The following is a 9,256-nucleotide window of genomic DNA, read 5'->3' on the forward strand; positions in this document are numbered from 1 at the left end:
ACCCACGTTGGAGAAGTTCGTGGAGGACTGTATCCCGTGGGAGGGACCCATGTTGGGGAAGTTCGTGAAGGACTGTCTCCCGTGGGAGGGACCCCACGCTGGAGCAGGGGAAGAGTGTGATGAGTCCTGCCCCTGAGGAGGATGAAGCAGCAGAGATAACGTGTGATGACTGACCGTAAACCCCATTCCCCGTCCCCTTGGGCCACTGGGGGGGTAGAGGTAGAGAATCCGGGAGTGAAGTTGTGCCCAAGAAGAAGGGAGGGGTGGAGGGAAGGTGTTCTGAGATTTGGTTTTATTTCTCATTACCCTGCTCTGGTTGATTTGTAATAAATTGAGTGAATTTTCCCCAAGTTGAGTCTGTTTTGACCATGACGGTAATTGGTGAGTGATCTCTCCTGTCCTTATCTTGACCCACAAGCCCTTTGTTATATTTTCTCTCCCCTGTCCAGCTGAGGAGGGGAGTGATAGAACGGCTTTGGTGGGCACCTGGTGTCCAGCCAGGGTCAACGCACCACATATGCATAACACACAACATAAAGGGCACATATAATCCATTATCTTTATATTTCTGGAAAATAGTTCTCATCCAATTTCCCCTTCTTTACACAAATTTTCCAAGTATGTTTGAGAGCATTTATGTTTAAATATGATATCCACCTGCCTAATGGAAATTTCCATTTAAAAGACTACCACTTCACCCTGTTCTTACAGCGCTTCTTATAGAGACTTGACTTACTCTTCAAGTCTGAACTTTAAGTCTTCTTGATAGAAGTAATAAGTCTTTCATTCGACTATGCTGTTAGTCCTATCCCAATTCTTACTCCAGTCATTTATTTCTGTCTTCTTACTCTGCCATATTACTATCTGCCCATTTATTATCTGATCTCCCTCACTGAATTGTGAGGGTTGCCAGTGTAACTATGAAGAGCTTGTATTTTTTCTACCAGCCATAACAGAATGATTGCTTGTCCTGACATTCCTGTCCTTCCATTTTTTTCAGGTATGCTTACTATAAATAAATCTCAACTCTACTGTCTTAGAAAAAAATAAAATATTCAGGAAGGACAGTAGTGTTTGCACCTGCTGACAATACGTCTTATGGGAATGGATAATATTGTTTCTTCCTCATTTTTTTCAACAGTCTTAAAAACCTGCATTTTAACCATCTATTCCTACCCGTTTTAGCATTTCTTCCAGGAACAGAGACTTTCATTACATGTTAGGTGTTCTTAACATTTAAAAAGTTTGCATTTAATCAGCTTTCAGCTTTGAAGAGATAAGTTTTACTGCACAAAACCCTATCTTTATTTAAAAGACCAAAAATCTGGGGCATATACTTCTCAAATGTAAAATGGCTTTGAAAAGGTAGCTTAGTCACAGAAGCCACTTTTCAGTTATAGTTGCATGCCTTTTCATGTAGAAAATTCACTTAGAATTATCTTTATCAGGGCAAAACACCTTTCCTACTTCATCTAATTCCCTGGAAAAATTTCAGTTGAAACAGAAGAAAATAACAGGAAGAGTATTTTAATGTGCTTTTCGTCCGAATAACACCTTAACCTATAGTAATAAGGTGTCTGCTATGGACTGTTGATGTAACATACTATAGTTTTACTAAGCTGAAAAGGGACCAAAGGAGAGGAATTACAGAATGAAGAAAGGATTAAAGAAGTTGAGCCCCTTTGCTTCATGACCTTTTTGAGCCAGGTAACTGAAATCTGTTGTCTCTGTAGGCCTGAACAGGACAGGACTGGACATGTTTTTCCATAACTTCTGTAAAAATTTTATTTGGAAATGATCACTACAACTGTTTGGTTAAATAGACTGACTGACAAACTGTTGCTTCAGGAATTCTTATACTTTGAGCTTTCATAGTGCTTAAAGCAACAGGTATCTGATGCTAATAGAATCTTTTAGACACTATAGTATTAGTTATAATCAGTTTTTTTAGATTACTGTACATTTATAGTAATTCAGTTAATGGTTTTCTCAGACATTTCAGGCTAGCTTGTTCATTGGCTACTGTGTGTGCTTTAAAATGAATGGTCTTTTTCCACATTCTTTGTTACTTTACGAACCCTTGCCTAACTGAAGAAGCTGAGGCAGCTGAGCTTGTTTAGCATAGCGGAGCAAAGGCTAAGGAAGTTCTCGCAGCAGGCAGCGACTACTCCAAGGGAAGCTACAAAGATGACAGAGACAAAGTCTTCTTGGTAGTGGCAATAAATATGACAAGAAGGCCAAAGGAGACATTGAACCTTGAGAGGTTCATGTTGGAAATCAGGACACACCAAAAAAAGTCACCAGGAAAAAAATGCAACACTGAAACAGGTTATTCCATCCCTGGAGGATTTCAAAACTCAACAAAACCAGAGCTAAATGAATGTAGTGTCAGTGACTGTCCCACTCTGAGCAAAAGGTGGGACTAGATGTTGTCTAGACCTCACTTCAAAGCAACATTTCCATGATCTGATGGGTTTGTGCAATTTTTGCCCCACCAAGCAGCCAAGAGGATCTCTGCATTACCAGCAACGCTGGCAGATGCTGAGAAAAATCACAGCTATATCTCCCTCTGCCATACTAGCTCCACTGAAGATATTATGAATTGAATGTGAAACCCTGCAGAGGTGAAACATGGTAGTTGTTACTTTTCGGCTGATTTTTGTAGATCAATGCTCTCCTTGTCACTGTGAACCATGGTCTTTTGAAGTTGTGTCTGTTTTGAAAATGACTCTCTCTCCCCAAATTCCACCACATCTACCACAAAATCAAAACCTGGTGAATTTATTCACACTGACTAACAATGGAGGTCTTCAGTAGATCTAATTCTCCTGACAAACTTCATAAGCACTATTAAAGTACATTTTGGCTGCCTATTTGAGGGGACGAGAAACAATCATTAATGAACCAATTAGGTTTGTGTATTCAAATTTGTGTAAGTCAACAGACTAGGGGGAAGTTCAAGGGCATTGCAAAATTTATGGTACCTTTTTTTTGTTTTACTTTTTTTTTAATAAATACTTGTGCTAGACAGTAAAAAGTGCCCTAAATGAAGTAAAAACACAGAATGATGGCACTAGAAGAGCCATGTTCTTCAAAGCACAAATATCTGCAGATGTTCTCAGTTTGGCTGAAAATTCCTGCCTTAGAAATGACTAAATGCAAGTAGATTTTCCACTCCTCATTTTAGAGCTGACTGTGGTGTGGGCCTCTTCTTAGTTGGTGCTGTTGTCCTTTTTATAGCTATTTTTCTCGAGGCTGAATTGTGTCAAGTGTCAAGGCCTGGTGGGCTTTATATGTTCAGTTCTTATGTTATAAATCTATAAGTCAAATTCAATCTAAAGCCTAAGAGAAGAGAACTGGACTTTAAAACCTTTACATTCAAATAATATAAGCTCTTCTGAGTACCAGTTTGTGAGGACAAGTTGTCTGATGTTTACTGAAATGTGGTATCTATTCTAACAAAGTAAATTAGGCATTGTACGATGTAGGATTTTTTTGAAAGCATATTTTGACAAAATGCATTATCCATGTCAAAAATAAGAAAACTATTTACAGCAATATAGCTTGAGACCCCAAAACATAACTGGAGGATATAAAACTCAGAAAAGTAAACACTGGCAAAGTATTAAAAAGTAAATTTTAAAGACTTGGATCAGAGAGATTACAAATACTGTGGGAAAAGAAAGAACAAAACCTGAATACTCAAAAGGAAACAATGTCCAGCACCTTTTAAAAGAAGTGATGTAAAATGATGGTCATTTATTTCAAAAGAAGCATACAATGAAGACAGAATGTAAGAATGAATTACTCTTGTACTAAGCAATCAAATATTCCATTTTATATTAAAGATAGTTTTGTCTAGAGATAAAAACAAGTAGTACAAGGAAAAAAAAATTCTTAAGCATGATAATATTTTTGGAATTACATCTCAGAGGTGCAAAACTCCCTCTCCATTTTCCTTTCAGACTTCTCTTGCTAGGGCCTTGACCAACATTTCATTTCATTGCTATTGTTAAATACAGTACAAGGACAATTAAATATTTTTGCAGTAAACATATTTGACATAGCCCCAGAGAATACACCAGTGGACAGTTCTACCAAACTGCAGCACTCTACTCTGAAGCTGTGGGGCAAAAATATTTGTTCTGCAATCATCTCTTAATTAATTATTTTTCATTGACTACCTTTTCTCATCCCACCTCCTCTGTCTCTCCCGCCTCACATGTCCACATTACTGAAGTGGCACTGAATTTGTAGCTACCTCAGGAGAACAGGGAACAAGTGTCTTTAAGCGACATACACAGTTTTCTGATTCGGAGTGAGTCCAAGCGCCGGCGATGCTATGGGTGTAATTCACACCTCCAGTTTGGCTAAATCACCCCTCTCAGTTACCACTAACAAGATCCCTGCAAAGTTAAGAAAGATACAGCCTCGTTCTTAGGTGCAGATTTAAATCATCAGATTTAAAGAACAGATAAATAAATGCTTGTCTTTAGCAGACTACTTGTAACTGCTGTGCTAGGATCCTCTTACGCTGCTCTAGGTCTCTTACCTGATGAACAGAAATAATACCAAATGTAAAGATGTTGCTATTTGAGGATCATCAGGATCATAAAGGATTTGGGCCATCCTCTTGCATCCCAGTACAGGAGTAAAATTCCAGACACAAAGACTTGACAGCTAATAAATATTATTTAATCACCTGCTGATGAGTTTAATACCCCAGCAGTCACGTCAGCACAGAAGTGACTAGGGGAGCCCTGCCAGTGAAAATGAAAACACGATGGTTTCATTGTACGTATTACTTGTTGGCCACTGTTATGCAGCTTCTAAGTAGGAAGACTCTCCTCCAAGTGCACAACAGTTGTCATTGACTTGGATTCACATTGCCCAGTCCTGGCACTGAGCTGAGTTGTAGAAGTAAGAACACATTTTCCACTTTAAAAACTGGCTGTTAGAGGAGCATAAATCAGAAAGGATATACCAAACAAAGGGTAGTTATGTGAAGGTTATATCAGACAAAGCATGATTACATGGATTGCCTAGAAAAGTTGCAGGAAATGAACTCCAAAGGATACAATACATCTAAAATGAAAAAAATGAAATCTGGAAGTTATGAAAAAGACGTTGTAGTAACTGATAAAATTAAAAATTATTACAATAGTATTTCAGAAAGCTAAGTCATAATTAAAAAGGTGATGGTATCACGAAGTTTTGAATCTAGCCATGTACATCTTAATGGCTATATTCAAATTCATGTGTTTATAACTGAGAAAAAAACCAAAGAGAAAGTTTTTACTGATATGCAGCAAATAAAGCTCTATACTAGTTTATACATCACTGGCAGATCAGAGTGCCTGATCCAATTTCCATTAATATCAAAAAGGAATTCAAATTAGGTCCCTATATATCACTTAATTTTTTCAATTAACATTGCCAATATGCAAGCCGGAATGGACTAAGCTTTACTTTTATGTTCTCATGTAACTCCAATGGCTGTAGTTACATTTTCGTTCCTTGTTAAAGAATCAACTTCATCCTGGAGATATTTCCACACAGTTATTCCAATAGGTCATTCATCACAAAAAAACCCCAAACAAAACCCCAAACAGTTTCAACATATAATAAAGTCCTATTAGGGTCCTTTCTCAACTGTCCAGCTCTCAGTTTAGTGTCTGATCCAAGTATAAGACTTTGTTATTAGCATGAGTTCTTCAGAGCTTTTTGTTGCAAAATATCTTTGTTTTTAACAGTAGGCCGGTCACAACTATGGTTAGACTGTTGTATTGATCAGGAAGCATCAAAGCCCTTTTGCCATGTCTTTGAAAGGCAAATATATTTTTGTGGCAGGATACTGTGACCTGTGCAGTTGTTTAAAGGTGGCTTTGCACTCTCCTCTTCTGTTTTCTTAAAATTTTCTGACATGGGCACAGATACGCTGGAATATATTTTGGAAAAATCAGAGCCAAAACCTCCCAGAATATCGGGGGAACAGCCAAATACATATTACAGTGGGGTTTATAAGTGCCAGGAAACTCCTCTCATCCTAAACTTCAGAGCAGAACTTCATATGTAGAATAGGTGATTTCATGTAATAAAGCAGCTTATGCTCTATCAATGTAGATGGGGGATGCACCTTTCTTAAAATACAGAGAGCATAAAAACATATTTTTCCATAGAAACAATTCAATTGCTGTACATGTAGTTAATGAACATTTAATTTCAATGGAGATTCAGAAAAGGTTAAACACTCTTCATTTGGATGATGAATAGTCATGGTGAAGGTATTCAGCAAGAGGAAAAAACCAGCATGATTTTCAAGGAACTTTAAAGGGTTAAATGTCTTCTGGTAGGGAAGCCCCTTCCACGGGTTCCTTTGCACATCCTGTATTTAATAAATGTGCAACTATGAGAATTGTCTCCTCATGACAACTTGAGGAACATACCCTTTTGTCAAGGTGGCTGACAATTAAAAAACATCTTTTTACCTTTAGACCTTAATTTCTAAAAATAAATAAACAAATGGATAACCACAATTAAACTCAGTATCCAAAGGTAGTATCTTATGAGAAATCCCTATGCTAAACCCACTCCTTCAAAATATTGCATTATGGACAGTTTTCAAGGCATTTTGAAGGCATCTCTGGCATCAATGATGCCGGTCTATGGTCTCCAATGACAAATGCGCATGATGAGCACCGACTCAGAAAATATGAGCTCAAAATATCTTTCAGAACACAATAGAGCAGATATACATTATTTTAATGTCAAGAGTTATGAACATCATATTTATCTGTATGTGCAAATGCTATGTATTTAGAGACAAACTTTTAGTACATATAAAGTAAGTAAAAGTTGCAGTTAAAGTCAACAGACACTGTTTCTGAACCTCTAGTTCGAAGTACTCTGGGTTTAGATTACCCAGACTGACACCCCAAAGTGCTGGAAAACTTTGACCTTAAACAACTTCTGTACTGGTTTTCTTACTGAAAAAAATCAGTTAATTTGAGTTTTGTGAGACTGAATGAATTAATGTTTGTGAAGCAGTCCGACACCCTAGAGGAAATGAATAATTCTGTCTTACAGCAGTGTTTGAATAATGTGAGGCAAATAAGGCCATGAGGTATACAGTGAACAGTGAGAGGCAAATAAAATACACAACTGCTCACTGTTGAAGTACTGTCTATTCTTTGTGCTTAATGAAGCAGGGGTCCTATGTAATTACAGTGTCATAGTATATCCAGCAAAAGAGGGCTGAATTAAGGTTTCCCGGGCAATCTTAATTCTGGTATTTCCTATCTTTTGAGTACTTGACTCTGCAACCTTAATAACGTTCTTTTGTGTGTAAAGTTATTTGTGTTTTAAAGACATCAATCATTACAGTATCTAGGCAACACTGCATGAAGTACAAACAGCAAATCCTTCATTACAGAGGAACTTGCTTGCTTTCATCTTTTCCTCAAGAGGAAATAATCCACAGCACGGTGTATCCCACAGCATGCTCCCATGAGCAACTCTGTCATTAGTACGGCACCTACAGAAAGTGGTCTGGTTTTGAATGCTCCTTTAGATTTGAGGACAAGTTTCTCTCTGGCAGCAGCGTGCTCCACAGGGAGAAACCCTTCACTGACAAAACTCTGCCTTCACCCCGTCAGAGTTGAAGCTTTCATCAACTCCAGTGTCACTAGCAAATACAATAGCTGCAGGAGGAAACCAACGTAAGGGAGCAAGCTGGAGAAGCTGAACAGGAAGGCTATTTAGGCAAACAGGCATTTTAGGATATTGCATTGCATCCTGTGTTGCATAAGTAGCCACTTTACAGCAAATTATGATACAGCCTATTTTCTCCCATCCATGGTAGCAGCTGGGTCACCAAACAGCAACAAGAAGCTGTAGCTTCTGCAGAGTTTTCAGATTTCATTGGAGTAAATTATAATCCATTTCTGTGGTTGTTAATGGCATGCCTTGCTTCAGCTGAGACCTCTAGCAAAAATTAGGCTGATATGAGCCAGGTGAGGTAGGACTTCTGAAGAAAAGAAATACAGCTTCCTATGCTTTGGGAAGAAGCCCTTTAGTCCACAGTACACCCCAAAATGTGTCATTAGAAACGTTAATCAGAATACACTGTGGGAAAGATACTTGCCCAGGCAGGCTTGCTGGGTCCATCTCTGAGAAAGGATGCGGGGAGGACGGCTCCGTGACTACAGAGTGCCCCTCTGGCTGATGCTGCCTGAAAAGAGGGAAAGTTGAAGTCCTTTTGCTTTCTGTAAACCTGTGCCTGAGACACATGCATCTACCAGACACGCTGTGGTCAGGTAGGAAAACGATGCTCTTGCCCAGATGATCCTACAGGCTGATTACAACCTGTAACAGAGGAAGATCACTGAGAGAGCTCAGCTTGCTTTTTTCCAGTGAGGATGACTTTAGGTAAAGAACAACACAGAAGCCCAGCTTACTGTATTCATTTTTTATTTGACTTCTTCCAGAAAAGCCACTGTGCTGCAGAGATCTCCTTGTTACTGTTCCAGCGGCACCAGGATCTGAAGAGTACGAAGTCCCCCATCCTCTCTTTTTGAAACAGTGTTTTCTCCCCGAATGAAATGATTACCTACCTCCAACACTAGCTTTCTCTTATCAATCTCCACTATAACTCTTTCAGGATGTATAGAACTTGGGTTTTGAGGAAGGTATTTTAGACATGTAAACAGGTATCCTTTTATAATTTGGTTTTTTGCACTTCAATTTCTATGAAAAATAGGGAAAATTTCTATTTCTAATAACGAAGGCTATTTGGAAGGATTATCTGAAAAGCAAGAACAGGTTTTTTTATTCTGCTGTTTCCTACTTCATAGCGAGTGATAAAAAGTCACCAAAACCTTCAATAATATTTATTGTCCCTTTTACCATTTCTTTTTTACATCTGGGATACCAGAATTGCAGCATAATAATCAGTATTATTTCACCTTCATCCTCCCTTACACCCATCTCTTTGAGGGATTACAGCTGCAACATGATATCTCAGGTGAATTGTATGGTGATCTCCCTGTAACTCTTTATCAAAAGAGAGGCTGATGTTTCTACTGAAAAGCAAACAGAAAGATAGGAATTTTTTCCCTTATTAAAGGCTGAAGGAGCAGTGGAACAGTCTTTTTAACACAGGAAGCATTACAACGTAAGACCAGTTTATTTTGCTGTGCTACAGTTTAGCTTTTTGCTCTAAGTGGCAAATGCTTAAACAGAAATGCAAGAAATATAA

Source organism: Haliaeetus albicilla, chromosome 18, assembly GCF_947461875.1.
Source record: "Haliaeetus albicilla chromosome 18, bHalAlb1.1, whole genome shotgun sequence".
Taxonomy (NCBI): Eukaryota; Metazoa; Chordata; class Aves; order Accipitriformes; family Accipitridae; genus Haliaeetus; species Haliaeetus albicilla.